Genomic DNA, 20625 nt, shown 5'->3' on the forward strand with positions numbered 1-20625 from the left:
ATCTCTGTGACCGGGAGTGACGGACGGATAATTAAATCTTCTGATGAGTCACCATTAAGAGACTATATGTTTCGAATGAAGGGGGGTGGAGGAAAAAACCTTTTTTCTTTGTACTATGTGATATTAATAACCCTTCACCCCAGAAAGAAACAAGATCATTGCGTTTTACTAATCACAAGCAGGAAGTTAAAAACTGTGTGGGATGGATTATAGCTAAAGAAAGGATTGGTAAACAATGAGAACGGAGGAAAATTCTATGACGCAGTCAAAAAATGGCGTCTCGCCAAGACAGGCTTGCCGGAGAAAGAAGGACAGGGGGAGGAGAATCAGGACCATTGGAATGAGAAGGATTGCTGGAATGTAATTTTGACCTGACAGAGCCTCCTGATATACTGGGCAAGTCTGAGAAAAGTAAAGGACAGACCGAAGATTAATTTTTTTTTAATGGAAGCGAGGAACAGCGGCTGTCCCTGAGCGATATGATCTTTGGAGAGTACAAAACCCGCACAGAGCATGTCTGTTTCCAATCTGCTTGTGAAAATTATCAGAGATCGCAAAGAAAGGAATATACAATAACAACAAGAAGATGAAGAAAGTAATAAAGGACTATCTAGATTGAACTGGATTGAACTGTTTAATTAATGCAGCAATATAAGTGATGTTTGGACTCGTCCGGAGCTTGATGTATGGGTACCCCCAACAAAATTTAAAATTCGGCTGTATAATTTGGAATTAATGTGATTTTGATAATGTGATGTGATTGACCTGTTAATAAAAATTATTTTTAAGAGAAGAATGATGTTCTACTCAGTTCGAAGGTGAAGGGATGTTCAATGGTTGCAAAAATCCCATGGGAGGAAAATGGTCTCCAAACTCATTGTGATCTAGCTGTGCTGGGAACTAGGAGACATAGGTTTTGACATGATCTCACTGGTACCTGAGGGAAAGTGTACTTATACAATAATATTTATTGGTTGGAACAATCTATGGATTTTAGTCTCCCCTTTTTCCAATCTTAAATTCAGCTCACAGAAGTGTGCATACACACAAAAGCCCATACCAATAACAAATTTAGTTGGTCTCTAAGGTGCTACTGGAAGGATTTATTTTATTTTATTTCTGCAGCCCTTTGTGATTTTTCATTTTCAAAATTTTTCAAAAATATCTCCAGGAAAATGCACCCACATTTTTGTGCAAATTTCTTCCAACATTATTGTTTTATGCATCTTTCACTAATATACACATTTTTCTTTTGCAAGCAACAATCTCTAATATAATGCATTTTTCTTTTCTCACTAATGTTTGTATAGTTATCCCCAATTCCCCCTGAGATGTGGATTTTTGTACACATTGGTTGGTTGGGGAACTGCATAGCAAAATTTAGAGAGATTTGTGAATTTCGAAAGATAAATGTGTTTCATTTCACATGTTGGTTCCAGATGGGAAAATTAGGTAGGTTCTCATTGAGATAAAGCAAAATTGAATTTCACCTCCCATGCCTAACTACCCTCATTCCTTTTTCAAATTATTTATTTATTTATTTATTTATTTGATTTTCAGATTAAAAATGTACAGCTACATATCCAACATACAACATATGAATAAGAATCCAAGGAATCTCTTGGACTTCCCTCCTCCCCTTTGTGGGTATTCTTGTTAATCATTTCCTCCTGCATCTTTTATGATAATCCAAATCTTTTACCTCTCCATTGTGTCCAAAATTCACCATTAAAGGTAAAAACAAAAGGTAAATGACCCCTGGATGGTTAAGTCCAGTCAAAGGCGACAATGAGGTTGTGGCGCTCAGCTTTCAGGCTGAGGGAGCCGGTGTTTGTCCACAGACAGCTTTCCGGATCATGTGGCCAACATGACTAAACCGCTTCTGGCACAACGGAACACCGTGATGGAAACTAGAGCTCATGGAAACACCATTTACCTTTCTGCCACAGCGGTACCAATTTATCTACTTGCACTGGCAAGCTTTCGAACTGCTAGATTGGCAAGAGCTGGGACAGAGCAACGCGAGCTCACCCCTGTTGTAAACAAAATGTCTGCCCATTTTCCCTTATAGGGTATCCAAGAGCCCATATGGAATCCTTACATAGGTTCCCATTTTGACTCAATAAATCACTGTTTTATAATTCATATCTGGAAAAAATAAATAAATACAGTAAATGGACAAAAGTAAAAAGATTCACAAAACGTTTAGGGGTATGGGTACCCCTGTGTTCCCCTAGGGGGGGGAAGCAATGGGTCTAGCTAAACAGGATATTTCCATCTCTTTAAGGACTGTGAAGTTTTTCTCTTTTGAGTCATGAAAACCCAAGACAAGCTGCTACATAGGAAGGCTTTTGTGAGGAGTCAATACAGAGCATTTTATCTCAGAGTCTTGTTCACACAATTATGTCTGAGTTGATTTGCCATTACCAGGAGTCAGGATGACCTTGCTATTTTAGTTTGACAATGCTAATGATTCCAGATCTTCCCTTTTAGCTCACTGTATAAATCTCAGGCATTTAGCTTTAAAGCAGAAAATGTGTTAAAGTGGCCTTGGAATGGCGAGCAATCATGAACTGTTAATTCTGCCAGATCTTTCTTTTCAATACACATCAGAGCGATGCAGATAAAGAAGTGTGCTGGGCAACTTCTAGGTCCTTTAATCAAACACTTAATGATGTTCTAACCTCTGTTTAGATCAGTTACATTCTTTAGAACATTGGTAGGAAAACTAAGGCCCGGGGGCCAGATCTGGCCCAATTGCCTTCTAAATCCGACCCACAACGGTCCAAGAATTAGCGTGTTTTACATGAGTAGAATGTGTCCTTTTCTTAAAAATGCATCTCTGGGTTATTTGTGGGGCCTGCCTCCTTTGAGTCAAAATGAGAGTATCTGTTGTAAACAAAATCTGCCCTTCTTCCCTTATGGGGTATCCAAGAGCCCGTATAGAGTCCTGAAGTGGGTTCCCTATCGGTAGAAGAAAATAACAGAGGCCAACCAGAGAAGATTGAGAAGCAAAGCAGCTAGTAAGCCTGATCTTTATTAAAGCTGTTGCAATGGGGTGCTCCCCTCACATGCAGGAAAGGAGGAGGACCCAGAACAAAGGTGTGCCTGCCCTTATATAGACATTTTAAATTCCCTGCCCTGGAGCTCAAGACCCCCCCTCCATACATACATCACAGAAGGGGTGTAACCCAAGACCACCCCCTAGAAACATCATACCTACGTCACAGAAAAGGCGGTCTACAAAAGAAATTTGAATGTTGTTGTTTTTGCTGTCTGCCAGGTTATCTGATAATGCCTTATCTGATTGCCTTTCCTGGTAGTCTGGCCATTCCTTTGAGATGGTGATTACCCAGTTCCTGAGAAAATGGGAAGGTTCCCTCACCCCCTCCCTCCTTGCAGAGAAAACTGGTTCCCAGTATGTTTCCGAGCACAATTCAAAGTGTTAGTGCTGACCATTAAAACCCTAAATGGCTTCGGCCCAGTATACCTGAAGGAGCCATCTCCACCCCCATCATCCACTGAGATCCAGCGCCGAGGGCCTTCTGGAGGTTCCCTCCCTGCAAGAAGTGAGGTTACAGGGAACCAGGCAGAGGGCCTTCTCGGTAGTGGTGCCCGCCCTGTGGAACACCCTGCCACCAGATGTCAAGGAAATAAACAACTACCTGACTTTTAAAAGACATCTGAAGGCAGCGCTGTTTAGGGAAGTTTTTAATGTTTGATGTTTTATCGTGTTTTTAATATACTGTTGGGGGCCACCCAGAGTGGCTGGGGAAACCCAGCCAGATGGGCAGGGTGTAAATTATTATTATTACTATTATTACTACTACTCTGAGTATAGGGCGGTATATAAACTCAGTAAATAATAATAAATAATAATTTGCTTTTATAGCCTGCTTATTGGTTTCCCAGAGTTATCTGGCTAGCCAAATAGGATGATGGACTTGGAGAGATCTTGTAGTTTTATGCAGCCAAGTAGGGGTTATGTTACCCACATGCACCTCAACATGATTTGAAGGCAAGTGGCAACCCCAGGACCTTTCATTTCAGAAATTAAGCACCCATAGCTCATATTGGAATCTTCATTCTTAATCAGCTGTGCATTAGAGCTATATGCTGCAGGATCACATTATCATCATCATTATTTATTTTATTTTTATACCATCCTTTATCAAAAGATCCCAGGACGGTGTCAATTTTTATTTAAAATTACTTCTATTTTTCTTTTAATATCCCAAACTGGCCCTGGCCTTGGCTCAGCATGGCTGGGCTCATAAAACTGAAACATTCCTAACCTTGAAGGAAAGATCAGGTCGACTGATGATTAGGCTAATAAACTGGAATATAAAATTATTGGATTGAAACAGACAATGAGAACTTTAAAAGTAAGTTTAACTGGCGTAGTTATAAATGTGAACACTTCCTTTACACCATCAAACAGATGCAAGAGAGAGTATGTGGAATCCTATTCCCATTTAATTTTTTTAATATTAATGTTATACATACAAGGTACAATTTTCCCATTCCTGTAAATCTGGCATTGCTGCTGCAGCAGCACAAACAGTTGTTTTAGGAGCAACAGCTAAGATGGTACCCTTCAGTATGTCGCTTGTCATAATAATAATAATAATAATAATAATAATAATAATAATAATAATTGCCTGTTCCTATTAGTTGTTCCATGGGACGCAGGTAGCGCTGACCCGGAAGCTGTGTGCTGGCTCCCTCAGGCAATAAAGTGAGATGAGCGCCACAACCCCAGAGTTGGCCATGACTGGACCTAATGGTCAAGGGTCCCTTTACCTTTTATTAGCTGTTCCTACTAGCTGAAATTTCTCAGGAGTTAGGAAATCACCTTACCCCCACAGTCTTACTTGAGATAATGAATTGAATGCAGCTTTCAGATCATATAGCATATAGCACACCACCTGGTTTCTTAACATACCATATTTTTTGTGCATAAGACAATTTTTATTATTATAAAATATGTTTAAAATTGGGGGCCGTCTTATACATGGATAGTGCAGAGGGGGCATGGGCAATTGGTGGCTGTGGCAAGGCCTGATGGCGATTGGCTGCTGCTGTATCCCCCCCCCCCAGCTGAACAACTCTAGGCCATCTCCCCCCATTTCCTTATTTTGGAGTCCCCAAAAATAGGGGTACTCTTATACATGGGGGCATGTTATACACGGAAAAATACGGTACTTATCTATAAAATGGGCTAGTACAAAGCAATGGTCTGTAGTAGATCTGCCTTGTCTAAATCCCACTTGCTCTTCAGCAAGAATAGCTTCATCGGTTATCCAATCAACTAGCTTATTGTAAAGATGCTTTGCGTATAATTTGCTAATTGTTGTTGTTTAGCTGTTTAGTCATGTCCAACTCTTCGTGACCCCATGGACCAGAGCACGCCAGACACTCCTGTATTCTACTGCCTCCCGCAGCTTGGTCAAACTCTTGTTTCGAGAACACTGTCCAACCATCTCATCCTCTGTCGTCCCCTTCTCCTTGTGCCCTCCATCTTTCCCAACATCAGGGTCTTTTCCAGGGAGTCTTCTCTTCTCATGAGGTGGCCATACAAACACAGGCAAATTCTTACTGGCAAATTCAGCTTGCACAGCAAACACCTGCTTCCTCCAAAGACTGTGGACTTTTTTGTGATAGTTGCCTTTGCTTTATTTTCAATGTGCCTAGGGTGTTAAATTCCTTTTGTTAAGGCCCTCTTGTCTTTAACGGCGACAGCCATGTTATTTCTCCTTGGGGCCGTCAATTTCCTCCTTCTTTTCTTCAGCACCAAGGTCAGATGTCTCATCTTTCCTTTAAGGCCTGTGGCCTTAATAAAAGCAAAGAGAGCTTTTACTCATCTTGCATGACATAAGGAGATTCTGGTCATCGTAAGCATTGTATTATACAGAAGAAAAGGCATGGTATCCTCATTCTTCATTTCCACTTGTTCTGTTTATGTTGTTATTATTTCTTGCTATCAAAGGTATACTTTATTTTATGCAATGTAATGTGTGAAGCTGCTCTTCTTCAGCAATAAGATCTTGCACTGCAATAATAATAATAATAATAATAATAATAATAATAATAATAATAATAATTATATATACCCCACCCATCTGGCTGGGTTTCCCCAGCCACTCTGGGTGGCTTCCAGCAAAATAATAAAATACAATAATACATCAAATATTAAAAGCTTCCCTAAACAGGTCTGTGCATACAATATAATCTGAAATTATTCAGATTACCGAATTTACTTTTTCTTGGTACAGATTAGACTTTATATATGCATATAACTTCAGTGTGCTTCTAACTACCAACACAGAGGGTTGTTTATTACATGCTTAATTGTTTATTACATGCTGTGCTTAAAACCTTTTTTTTTTTTGCCTCCTCCACAATTATTCTACTTAAAATCAGAATTTTAATTAAATTTTATTTTTCTTCTTCTGGAGTGTTTATTTGGTTTCTTTTCACTCACGCCAGATTGAATGGAATGCTTTTGCTTCTTAGATTATTTGCATGGAAGGACTGTAGAATTACTTATTACTGAGTGAAGCGCTGATTAAAGTCCATAATTAAGGAATGAGCCACACCAGGTTGTGCATCCACTGTTTTATTGCCACCTACGTGGGGAGCATTATAATGCACAATGTGAAACCAAGAGTTTTTGCTATCCTAGGGTAGATTGTAAGTGGAAGATGGAATTGAATGTTGACTTAATAAAAGAAAACTCATGCTTTCTGTTTGCAGCATCTTGGGATCATACTGGGTTTAATACTAATTTAAAAAATGCTAGTTATACAATGGAATAAAAAAAAAGATGTTGTGTACTTTTGCAGAATGGATTCAGCCTTCCTAGCAAAATCCATTTACCCAACAGTTCTGCATCCTAGTGTCCTTATTGAATCCTGCTATTTCTTGACAAGACTACTGCACATAGACCCTGGTCCAGGAAGTTGTGTTGGGATTCCATTCCACCTTTTGCTGCAGATATGTGGATTGTTGCATGTCGCATGTCTGTTTACATTCCAGCACAGATTGCTGGCTTGAGCGGAACTTCAGCTCTATATTGCTTTTGCTTTTCAGTCTCTCTCCGAGAAGACGGCAAGGAGAGATGCCATGTTCTCTTTGTCCTGATTTATGTTAATAAATGTGTAGTTTAGTATGTGTCTACAGCCTCAAGCCTCTTCTGTTGCGCAGTTTACACTGCTAAGTAATGTGTGCTCAAGCCTGCAAGCTTGAGTCACAGATGCATGTCGGAGCAGAGGTTGATGCATCTCCGCAGCGGAAAAGCTGAGAAGAGGGGAGACGCTCTAGCTGGGGCTGAGCCAGCTGGCTTTTCGACCCCCAATTCCGACAAGTTGTACTATGGTCCTGCATTCATGAACAGGAGTTGTGCTTTCTTGTGATACTTGTATTCTTGTAATACTTTGAGGCTTTTTGTGTGATTCTGGTTAAAATGAACTTGTGCAACAAATATCAAGCGTTTATACAGTTGAGAGAAAGACTACAAAATACTTGTACCTCCTGCCTCTCAGGAAGAACATCATGGCAAATGGGAGAGCATCAGTCAGTGAACATGCAGCCTGCTTTCTTTCTTATCCTTTCCCCTTCCTACTCCTCTTTCCTTTTGTATTGTTTTTATTATATTGTAAGCTTGCAGGCGGGACGTGGGTGGCACTGTGGTCTAAACCACAGAGCCTAGGGCTTGCCGATTGGGCGGTCGGTGCTTCAAATCCCCACAACGGGGTAAGCTCCTGTTGCTCGGTCCCTGCTCCTGCCAACCTAGCAGTTCAAAAGCACATCAAAGTGCAAGTAGATAAATAGGTACCGCTCCTGCGGGAAGGTAAACAGTGTTTCCGTGCGCTGCTCTGGTTCGCCAGAAGCGGCTTAATCATGCTGGCCACATGACCCAGAAGCTATCTGCAGACAAACGCCAGCTCCCTCGGACAGTAAAGTGAGATGAGCGCTACAACCCCAGAGTCGTCTGCGACTGGACTGAACGGTCAAGGATCCCTTTACCTTTAAGCTTGCAGGCAGAAACTAACTTAACTTTTATTACCTATATGGCACTTAATAACAAACAAACAAACAAACAAACAATAAATAAATAATTTTGGACACCACAATTGAAGAAGTATGTTGAGAAGCTGGAACATGTGGAGAAGAGGGCACCTAAGATGATCAAAGGCCTGGAAACCAAGACTTATGAGGAACAGTTGAAGTTGCTAGGTATGTCTGGCCTGGAAAAAAGGAGACCGAGAGGAGATATGATAGCCATTTTTAGATATCTCAAGGGCTGTCACAAGAAAATATAGCAATCTTGTTTTCTTCTGTTCTGGAGGGTAGGACTCGATGGCTTCAAGTTACAAGAAAGGAGATTCTGACTAAACATCAGGAAAAACTTCCTGACCGTAAGACTTGTTTGACAATGGAACGGTCTCCCTTGGGAGGTTGTGGGCTCTCCTTCCTTGGAGGGTTTTAAGCAGAGGTTGGACGGCCATCTGTCATGGATGCTTTAGCTGAGATTCCTGCATTGCAATGGGTTGGACTGGATGACCCTTGGGGTCTCTTCCAACTATATGATTCTATTGCCAGAAGCTCGGCTCTGCCCTCGCCGGTCCTGGAAGGACCCTTTAAAAAAGTCCCATATGCTCAGAGACTTTGTGCCTGTTCATTGGGGGGAGATAGGAAGCCCAGAGCACTTGTTCTTTAGATGTCCCTTTTATGAAGAGGCACATAGTGAGACCATTGATCCCTTGCTGGTGAGGTTCGCTGACCTCCCGGAAAAGCAAAAGTTTGACCTTTTCCTGTTAGGGAAAGATCATAAGACCATCTGGATGGTCGCCAGATTCTGTGTAAAGATCAGTAGGCACAGATCATCCCCCGACTCAAACTAGTTTGTTAAGAAAATCCCCAAACTCAGTTCCATGGGTGACTCTGGGTCATCTCTCTGCGGTAGCTTATCTCAAAGTTTTACGTGTCTATACGTTTTTCGCATTTATAAATTTTAAATTTATTGGTGTACATTGTTTTAAATGTTTGTTCTCCTTCTGGGATTGTACCCCCAAGTGTGTTTTATAAGCTGGTCTCCGACTGTAATAAATTATCTATCTATCTACAGTGGTACCTCGGGTTAAGTACTTAATTCGTTCCGGAGGTCCGTACTTAACCTGAAACTGTTCTTAACCTGAAGCACCACTTTAGCTAATGGGGCCTCCCGCTGCTGCCACGCCGCTGGAGCACGATTTCTGTTCTCATCCTGAAGCAAAGTTCTTAACCTGAAGCACTATTTCTGGGTTAGCGGATTCTGTAACCTGAAGCATATGTAACCCGAGGTACCACTCTATCTATCTATCTATCTATCTATCTATCTATCTATCTATCTTCTATCTATCTATCATCTATCTATCTATCATCTATCTCTATCTATCTATCATCTATCTATCATCTATCATCTATCATCTATCATCTATCTATCTCTATCTATCTGTCTATCTATCTATCTATCTATCTATCTATCTATCTATCTATCTATCTGATTCTATAATTATTTATACCCTGTCCATCTGACTGGCTTACAAGCAATGAAGATGATAATGCACAGATTGATATATGTGGAGCAGTTTGCAGGAGATTGGAATTGAGCATATGCAAACAAAACTTATGTGAAGAGATTTTTGCAGATATTTTTTTTAAAAAAGATCAATAGAGGAATATAGCAACATTTTAGAAATGAGAGGCCCCATCTGTAGTAAGTGTATGTATGTGATGCAAGCAGTATAATGGTGGCTGCTAATAAATAGGATGATGGATGTTTGGTTTGCAACTTGCCATCACAGCCATAGTAACTGAACTACTAATTGTAATAGATTGCTAAATTTAAGCCCGTCTCCCTCTTTGTGGGCTTATTCTGAAAGCTGATGACAACTTGGCTTAATAAGAGGAGGGGGGGGAGAAGAGGGATTTCAGAGCAGTGTTTAACCTTTTAAGAGCTTGTTGGAGCAATTTGCTAGGATGTTTAACTTTCGCAGACAGCTCTTGTTAAAAACTGGTAGAAATGGAATATGTGCTCGTATTGATTCGCCCGTTCAAATCTAAGGCTTAAATGAAACTCCTGCAGGGGAGGTGGGCAAAGTTAAATTAATGGGACACAGGCATGATAGTAGAAGAAAGTGCCAAGCTGGGAAGAAAATTAGACTAAATCAAACTTTGCTTCTGCAAAGGCTCCAAGTGCTAAAGTGAAGAGGTCACTTTGGCCAGTGTCAGAACAAAATGTGTTAAATGGCAAAAAGCACACCATTTGGTAAAGGCAGATATGCTCATTGATTTCAACTGAATAACACAGAACATTCCCTGACAGTGCCAATATTCTGGCACAAATGCTTCTCCTCCCTAATATACTTGCATTCTAAGGAGCGCTGCTCAAGTTACCCTCCGCAGTGCTGAGTCCTGCCTGTGTTGCTCTGGAAATATCAGAAACCTTATGAGATCATGGTGATATAGCTCCTTCCCACAGCAGTACAGTGGTACCTCCGGTTACATATGCTTCAGGTTACATACGCTTCAGGTTACACACTCCGCTAACCCAGAAATAGTACCTCGGGTTAAGAACTTTGCTTCAGGATGAGAACAGAAATCGCATGGTGGTGGCACGGTGGCTGCAGGAGGCTCCATTAGCTAAAGTGGTGCTTCAGGTTAAGAACAGTTTCAGGTTAAGAACAGACCTCCGGAACAAATTAAGTACTTAACCCGAGGTACCACTGTATTATTGTTCCTGGAAATTGAGAGAGTGGTGGTGTAAAACCACTGAGCCTCTTGGGCTTGCCAATCGGAAGGTCAGCGGTTCGAATCCCTGTGATGGAGTGAGCTCCCATTGGTCTGTCCCAGCTCCTGCCATCCTAGCAGTTCGAAAGCATGCCCGTGCAAGTAGATCAATAGGTACCACTGCAGCGGGTAGGTAAACAGCATTTCCGTGCACTCTGGCTTCTGTCACAGTGTCCCGTTGCACCAGAAGTGATCTAGTCCTGCTGGCTACATGACCTGGAAAGCTTTCTGTGGACAAATGCTGGCTCCCTCAGCCTGAAAGCGAGATGAGTACCGCACCCCATTGTCGCCTTTAACTGGACTTAATCATCCATACTTTTACCTAAAATACATGACCAAAAAACCTGACTATTCCAAGCACATAGACCCATTATCAGACTTTTACAAGATTCAAAAAAGGGAGAAGAAGGAAAACAACATTTGCCAGATGTTAAACACAGCCATTAAATCTTTTTTAAAAATCCCTTTTTTATTTTGTTCTAAATAGTGCATATTAATTTATCTTAAATGTAAATACCATCTGGATCTGGAGACCCATACAACCAGCCTAACAGTTGAGATATATAGACCAGGCCTATGAGTCATTGTGATGTTGAGAGTATTGCTATATTTAACAGTTGTCTGTTGAAAAATAATCTGAAACTGGAAGTGAATGGACCAGGTTAAGTGTCTACTGTGTAAAGTTTGCTAGTGTTCAATCACAGGTCTATCCCATCCTTCTCCTCCCCCCCTTTTTTTGCAGAGTTACAAAGAGAGCACCTGCAAAATCTGCTTTCATGGTGAGTTTTGGCACCTCTTTTTTAAAATAGAAAAATAGCACTGACAATCAGGTTGATTGGAATGAATCTACCCCCTGTCCATATCAGAAAGTATATTTCCCTATGATCCACTTCCATGTTTATCTCATATACAGGTAACTTGCAACCTATTGAAAAGACAGCACAAGAAGAAGAAGAAGAAGAAGAAGAAGAAGAAGAAGAAGAAGAGGAGGAGGAGGAGGAGGAGGAGGAGGAGGAGGAGGAGGAGTTTGGATTTGATATCCCGCCTTTCACTCCCTTTAAGGAGTCTCAAAGCGGCTAACATCCCTTCCTCCCCCACAACAAACACTCTGTGAGGTGAGTGGGGCTGAGAGACTTCAAAGAAGTGTGACTAGCCCAAGGTGCATGTGGAGGAGCGGAGACACGAACCCAGTTCCCCAGATTACGAGACTACCGCTCTTAACCACTACACCACACTGGCACAAGAGCTCTGGCCCTCACACGGCCTTCCCAAAGTTGGGTTAGCAGCCCTCCATCTTATGGATGGGGGTGGTGGTGGTTCTGGGGGCTCCTGACTTTACGCATTTTTGCTTATATGCACGATGACCTGTAACATAAGCCCTATATAAGAAGTAAGTTACACACGCTGCCTCTACGATCTGATACTCAACCTCTTGTTTATTACCTGAAGGGTTTTGTTTAATTGTTTTCCTTCTCACTTTTCCCTCATTCATGTGTATATCACACAAGGCAAGAAAGTACAACACCCCCCTCTTTCTGTTTTTTCCATCTCACACTGAAATATGTGCTAGTCTAAATGTACCTTGAGTCCAATGCATAATCAGTGGTGTAGCACAGGGGTAGGTGCCCCGGGCACAAAATTGTTAGGGGGCACAACATTTCAACACTCAGGGCTGCCTCAGTAAAGCTGTGTGCTTCTGTTGCAGGAGTCCGTTGAAAACTACTTCTCCATGCAAAACAAGAAGTCACCTCTTCAGACAACAGAACAACTCTTCTTCTTTTAAATCTCTGCAGCTACAATCTCCTGGCCTCAAGTACTGCTTGCAAAGTTTTCCAAACATCTGGTTGGTCAATGTAAGAACAGGATGCTGGCTTAGATGGGCCATCGGCCTGATCCAGCAGGCTCTTAGATTCTTACACTATTTTCTAGAAAAGGTGATTTACACAGTGTTGAGGTAATTTGAGATAATTTCCTGTGTGAAGGTAATTTACACAGTTGATGGTTCCCTGGTTTGACAGGCCCAGATCATAGAGATCATAGGTCATAGGGATCATAGTATTGTAGAGCTGGAAGGGACCATAAGGATCATGTAGTCTTGCAATGCAGGAATATGCAGCAGTCCCATGCATGGATCAAACCTGCTATATGCAACCTTGACATTATCAGCACCATGCTCTAGCCAACTGAGGTATCTAAGCCAATCCGGCCTGCGGATGGTCCAGGAATCAGCGTGTTTTTACATGAGTAGAACGTGTCTTTTTATTTAAAATGCACCTCTGGGTTATTTGTGGGGCCTGCCTGGTGTTTTTACATGAGTAGAACGCGTGCTTTTATTTAAAATGCATCTCTGGGTTATTTGTGGGGCATAGGAATTCGTTCATCCCCCCCATAGAGGCCAGCCCACCACATGGTCCAAGAGACGGTGAACTGGCCCACGGCTGAAAAAGGTTGCTGACCCCTGATCTAGGGAAACACATTTTAAGCACCTATACGCCCCCCAAAGAATACACATTTATAACAAACACTAAAATAGGAATCAGATCTCTTTTTTGCATCCTGAGAGTTGGGAGAAAAAGTTGGTAAAATTCAGATTTAAAGAGAGAAATATCAAAAGAAAAACTTCCACATAGCCAGTATGCCATGGTTGAAGATCAAGTTGTGTACACCAGGCACTGGTTCATTTGCATTAAAGATGAGAGCCCCTGGGAAATAAATGGCTTTTGCCAACCATCAAATGAATGAAGCAGAGGCTGAGTCATCTTTTAAAAGCGCTTTGTTCATTTGTTTTCGACAATTGTAACTCAATCACAATTATTAATCAAAGTATATGCAAGTGTCTTAAGTGGCGGCTGTGCGTTTGATACCAAATGGAACAAAATGAATAAAGACAGCTCTACTCTGAGGAGGATACAGCAAAAGAGATGCTAACATAAAATGAAGGATTTAAAGGTAAAACCTATACAGAGAAATAAGTTTATAAATGTGTGAATAGGGTAATACGTGTAGCAATAAGCTGAGGTATTAACATACATTGCTTTGTAATTTGAGGGGCTTTTTTGGAAAATGACAGCTACATGTTCCCTTCAGTGGGAAAGAAAATGGGTTAGTAATTTTATGGGGGGTTTTTCAATAGAAAGATAGTAGCAACATGTCCATAAAATGGTGGAAATTAGGATTGGCATGTATAGCAGACCCACCACTTAATACCACCCAATTAATAATGCGGCGGATCCACTCTCGCTAACTGTCCCCAATTAAATTTGGTGCACCTACCTCCTGGTTAAAAGTAAACACAACACTATAGGCACAGCCTATGGTGTTAAACTTAAACTTCTGTTACTAAATCTTTAAAACTTCTGTTAAATCTTAAACTTCTGTTACTAAAAAAATCAGTTGTTACACTTTAGGTGTTAGATGTTCGGCTTTCTAGAACAGGTGATAGAATGCTCAGCTCACTTTCTGTCACTTAGTTATTGCAGTTAAATACTTTCAACGCCATTCAGTTTCCTTCACAGCTTAATACTTTGGTTCAGGAGCGAGGGGCACGTTTCCCTCTTAACAATCCCATTCCTGAGGTATTCTAAATGGTGTAACAGACCCAGGGAATCACCTCACCCCTTGTTACTGGTTTGGGAGTTTTCAGTACCTCCCCTCCTGGCTATTCTGAGACCCAGGTAGCCTGAATTATACCTCTCCCAGTTCACTCACGTCAGGACGCGGGTGGCGCTGTGGGTAAAACCTCAGTGCCTAGGACTTGCTGATCGCATGGTCGGTGGTTCGAATCCCTGCAGTGGGGTGAGCTCCCGTCGTTCGGTCCCAGCTCCTGCCCACCTAGCAGTTCGAAAGCACCCCTAAGTGCAAGTAGATAAATAGGGACCGCTTTATAGCGGGAAGGTAAACGGCGTTTCCGTGTGCTGCGCTGGTGCTGGCTCTCCAGCTGCAGCTTCGTCACGCTGGCCACGTGACCCGGAAGTGTCTTCGGATGGCGCCGGCTCATGGCCTATAGAGCGAGCTGAGCACGCAACCCTAGAGTCGGACACAACTGGCCCATACGGGCAGGGGTACCTTTACCTTTACCTTTACAGTTCAGTCACAGAACATTCCTGGCTGTATACCTTTCCCAGACCCTCAACCCGGTCTCCCTATCCAAGCTGCGAGGCTCTGTCCTTTCGCTATGGATACTCTCCACAGTGTATATGTTTAACTTCACTCAGAACCAGTTCTCCTTATCTCACTCCCTGACGCCCAACTCCAGTCAAACCATAACTCTTAACCCGGACCTTAGCCCTACCTCAAAACCAAACCTGATCTCTCATCTTCCAGCCCGATCTAACACTCTCCCTCAAAAACTGCTCCTTTTATTATTCCCCCCAAAGTGCTGTTCTTCCCCCTCTGTGGCAAGCTGGCTCCATAGCAAATCAGCAAAAGATTCCAGCACTCTGGTAGAATCGTCAGACTCTGGTCTGGCTCTGCTGCCCGTCACAGCATATTGGCCAATTGACAGGTCACATTGTCAATTGGTTGATGAAGTTTCTGGTCAATGAGCAGGCGAAATATTGCACATAGATGGCTGGTTGATCATCTTTTGTTTGACCACAGTCAAATGCTGTCAAACATTCCAAGAATATTCTCTGTGTGCTTTGTCAAAGAGAACTGCAGAGGGTGGCAACTCCAAAATTCAGCTAAAGGAATTGGACAAAGCGACTTGCCAAAGTGTGCAACATGATTATACAAGATAAAGTATCCGGGGAACTGTAGAACAGAGGATGTTCGGGTGAATAAATAACCTTGGTCTAGATATATATCAATGCTTTATTTCCTCCTGCATACTTCCTTTTTTACAGCGGCAAAGGAATCTAGGTTGGTATAATTTAGGTCCACAAATTGGATCCTGGCCAAGATACCCCTTTGCAAATACTTTTGGAGGAGATTTTGTATTTAATGAGCACAGTGCTGAAGACCTTGATTTAATGTCTCATCCCCAAAGTGGCAACATGATGCCCTCCAACACTGCCTTCAATAAAGAGAGAAACGCTCTGCCTGTTGCTCATTAGCAATACATCTTATGTTCCACTGCTCCCTTGGGTTTTCTCCAAAGTCGCTTTCTTCAGGTACTGATTCCCCTAACCCTGCTGGGCTTGTAGAATCTGACAATGTCACGGCTTAATGTGGCTGGTGGCAGTGTCATATTTTTCGCCAGGTCACAAAAGGCCTTTTATCCCTGCGGCTGATTTCATTCTTCCTAACATGAACAAAGTTCCTTGTCACGTAATTGCATCGTTGTGAGTTTTGGATTACCCCAAAAAGGGCCTTCCTTCAATTTTAAAGATGGAAAGTTCTTGAACATATAAAGGTGTATGAAATAATCTTTATTTGGAGTAAGTAAAGCAGGACTCTCCTTCTCCCTCTCCCCACCCACATTAGTAAAAAGCAGAGGTAAGAGCTTGAGCTTAGAAGAATGGAGGATTTTATGCAGCGTTTTTTCACTGAAGTAGCTAGCCCTAGACTTCTATGAACTTCACAAAGGCTGGCAGAACTGGAGCTCATGGCAGTTGCTCCTCAACTCTAGGAAGTGACAGGTTTTGGCTGGAAGAAGCTTTCGCTAATGTATTCCACAAACTGACACCTTTAAGTTGTGTCACTTCACTCTGTGGGTTTGAATAGGTCAATTTGAATGCAGATGTCTATTTGCTTCAAGACATGATAGAAATTGATGGACTTTTGACCCCTTATATCTCTTGAATGATTTCCCCAGGCTCTCTGCAAGAGTCCCCAGAAGTTCTCGGTCCTATTATTGATTGCCATGTCTCCTACATCTGAGCCACAGCATCACCCCAAGGAGGATTCAGAATCAGATAAATCACCACAGTCATGAGGAAGCCCTGGGAGCCCCTCTTCACACCTTCCTAATTTGAGGGCATGGCTCTTCCATCATCCACAGACTCCAGGAATGTCTCCCCTGTAACTTCTCCTGCTCCACAGCCACATAAAAGAACACAACTGCAGATTTCTTTGCAGACTCTTTAAGATGGTAGAGATCTTCTGATGGAGTGGGAGCAGAGGCAGATTAGGGGAGTGTGACTGGTTCACCTGCACTGGGCACTGGGCACAATGACAAACAGCAGAAGGTTCTGAGAGATGGCACGCAAAATTTTGGTGTCACACCGATTGCTGCTGAATTTTTTGTCTGTCACTGGAAGGCACTGAAGCCCTTTTGAGGCCTCAAATGCCTCTAGTCCAGTGGTTCTCAACCTGTGGGCCCCAGATGTTGTTGGACTACAACTCCCATCATCCCTGAGCTCTGGCCTTGCTAGCTAGGGGTGATGGGAGTTCAATAACATCTGGGGACCTAAAGGTTGAGAAAGGCTGCTCTAGTCACTTACTGAGCAAACATAATTTGAAAACTAGTGGAGCTGTCCACGGTGCTGACTGCGGAAAACAAGAACCTTATGTGCCTAAGCCAGTAGTGATGCCATGCCGTCTCGGACTTCTGCATCCTCCTAGTGGTGCAATAATAAAACTGCTGGTACATTTACAAAGCTAAGCAGGGTCTGGTATGGTTTCAGGTTGAATGGGGGATTCCTTCATTGCAGCAGGGTGGAGTAGATGTCCCTTGGGGGTACCTTTCAACTTTACAATTCTGTCATTCTATGACTTATCCCAACCCAAGAATGGGCAGCTAGACTGGTGACTAGGAATGGCCACCAAGGCCATATAACACCGGTCTTGAAAGATCTTCATTGGCCCCCAGTACATTTCCAAGCACAATTAAAAGTGTTGGTGCTGACCTCTAAAGCCCTAAATGACCTCTGTCCTGTATACCTAAAGGAGCGTCTCCACCCCTATCATCCAGCCCGGACACTGAGGTCCAGTGCCGAGGGCCTTCTGGTGGTTCCCTCACTGCGAGAAGTGAGGTTACAGGGAACCAGGCAGAGGGCCTTCTTGGTAGTGGCGCCTGCCCTGTGGAACACCCTCCCAGCAGATGTCAAGGCAACAAACAACCATTTTACTTTTAAAAGACAACTGAAGGCAGCCCTGTTTAGGGAAGTTTTTAATGTCTGATGCTGTATTGTTTTTAATATTCAGTTGGAAGCCACCCAGAGTGGCTGGGGAAAGCCAGCCAGATGGGCGGGGTATAAATAATAAATAATTATTATTATTATTATTATTATTATTATTATTATTATTATTACCACCAAATGAATGCTATATTCCTGAAGAGCTTTCATGTGGCACAGCGTAACTGAGTAACCTTGTTAATTCAACATGTTCTGAGCAGCTTGGTATAATCTGATTAACAACAACACATTAACAACAACACAACACACATGACTGAGCCTGATTCTGATTGATTAGGCCTGCTTCGACTTGCAGGCTGATGAAAACAGTATATTGCTCACTTGCATACTCACCAATTTTATCTGTAACTGGACCAATATGGGCCAGTACTCAACATATTGTCCAGAAACTAGGCTGGGGGGGTGCCGCCTCTCCTATCCTTGTGTCATTCATCATTAGCCCACAGCACAAGGCTGTCTGGTTTTCCTTCACTCTAGCTGTTCCTGAATAGTACTAATTCAGTATCCAGGCAGCTCTGGAGAAGGAAAATCCATTTCATCTGCTACTGCAAAAGACGCTCTGTTAGCCTAGATCGTTTCATAGCTACTGCTGCCCCCTTTTAATGGGAAGAGACTTGACCTGCAATGGAACAACATCTTTGTTAGGAAATAATGCACGCTCTGAAAAATGTTGGTGACTTTGACCCCAAATTAAATCAATTAGCCTAATAAGAATAAAACAGTTCATTTCTTCTGAGGATGAGTTCTGTCCTTTTACAGTGCGTTAGTCTTTATCTGCTCTGTGTGTGACTTTAGACCTGTTAGTATGAGAAATTTGACAGTATGCCACTCATCATAAAGCAGCTTGAAAGCTATAATTATGCAGCAGTCTAACAGCATGGAGTCCACAGCCAAAATAACACATGTTATAACCCTGCTAACAGTCTCAAACAGATAAAATAGTAGCATGAGTATATTGATTCTAGTCATGTTCTATTGATTATAATTGTTCTCCGCTCTAACTCACCATATTTTCAATATTCACATACTTACACAAGTCTTTCTTGCCCTGTGATGTTGCTTGCCAATATGGTGTACTGGACTGTTCAAGAACCTGGGAGACCTGAGTCTGTATCTATGCTCATGAAATGAAGTTCACTCAGTAGTCCTAAGACACTCACTCCATTGTGAATGGATGGATAGTATCAATATAGATGTTGCCCAGAATTCTTTAGAAGAAGGACAGGAAATCAAGACAATTAAAATAAAATAAAAACTGTTTGTATTATCTGCCTGGAGAAAAGGTTCTCCTTCGGATCTTAGGATTCACATCCCGATATTCCCTGATCCTGATGGAACACTTTTTGATTCATAGGTTTCCATATAACACTGAAAGACCTTCACTGGCTCCCAGTAAGTTTCCGAGCACAATTCAAAATGTTGGTGCTGACCTCTAAAGTCCTAAATGGCCTCGGCTCAGTATACTTGAAGGAGCGTCTCCACCCCCATCGTTCAGCCCGGACACTGAGGTCCAGCTCCGAGGGCCTTCTGGCGGTTCCCTCATTGCAAGAAATGAGGTTACAGGGAACCAGGCAGAGGGCCTTCTCGGTTGTGGCGCCCGCCCTGTGGAATGCCCTCCCAGCAGATGTCAAGGAAATAAACAACTACCTGACTTTTAGAAAACATCTGAAGGCAGCCCTGTTTAGGGAAGTTTTTTAATGTTTGATGTTTTATTGTGTTTTTAATATTCTATTGGGAGCCACCCAAAGTGGCTGAGGAAAGCCAGCCAGATGGGCGGGGTATAAGTATTATTATGATTATGATTATGATTATGATTAACCATGGTATCAAAGCCCAGTAAAGGATTTTTACCCCCTGCATTGACAATTCTGCACCCTTACTGAATTTCCCTTTGCTGTGCTGTGTATTAAAAAGATATATCCTACTAGGTAACCTCATTACTGGTTACCTCAGCGTCTGATAGTAGGATAAAACCTATTAAAGCAATTAGTTTATTTAAGAGGTTTCTGGCTCACCTCTTAGGAATCCCAGGGCAGCTTCTGATATCTAAAGCACAAATCATCATTAACATCAGAACACATCAAATATTATGATACCCCATAAAACAGGAGAGTTTGACAACAATAAAATTATCAGCGAGCATCATAATAACCTTAAAAATGATTTAAAATATTGCCAGCTGATGTAAAACCAATTCAACACAAAAGCACCCAATAGCTGTCTAAAACGAAATGAAACAAATGTGTCCCTAGAGCCTGTTTGAAGGCTTGAATTAATGGGGCCATATGCAGATTTTCACAAATATGGGGTTGAGCCTCACAGTAAATGTTAAATGAACAGTCAAAGTGATAAAATCCAATAAGCAATAGACCCAACAAATAAAACATATCAGCACTGACACCAGCCAATAAAACAAGTCTGAAATTAGAAAAATAAATTAACCAGATATTTGCAAATTCTGGTGAAGTGGATAAATGGGTATCTCTCACCAGGGTAATCAACAGGTCAGGTACCACAACGGTTCCTGTTCCACATCACCAGTAAGTTATAGGAAGCTATCTTATACCAAGACCAGGTGAGACCACTAGTCCATTTCGCTCTGTATTGTCTACACTGGCAAGGGCTCCCAAAGTTTTAGATAAGACTGTTCCCCAGACTTCCCTGAGTTCTTGGGGACTGAACCTGCAAGCTTTTGTAGGCAACACATTTATTT

The sequence above is a fragment of the Podarcis raffonei genome, chromosome 10, assembly GCF_027172205.1.
Source record: "Podarcis raffonei isolate rPodRaf1 chromosome 10, rPodRaf1.pri, whole genome shotgun sequence".
Taxonomy (NCBI): Eukaryota; Metazoa; Chordata; class Lepidosauria; order Squamata; family Lacertidae; genus Podarcis; species Podarcis raffonei.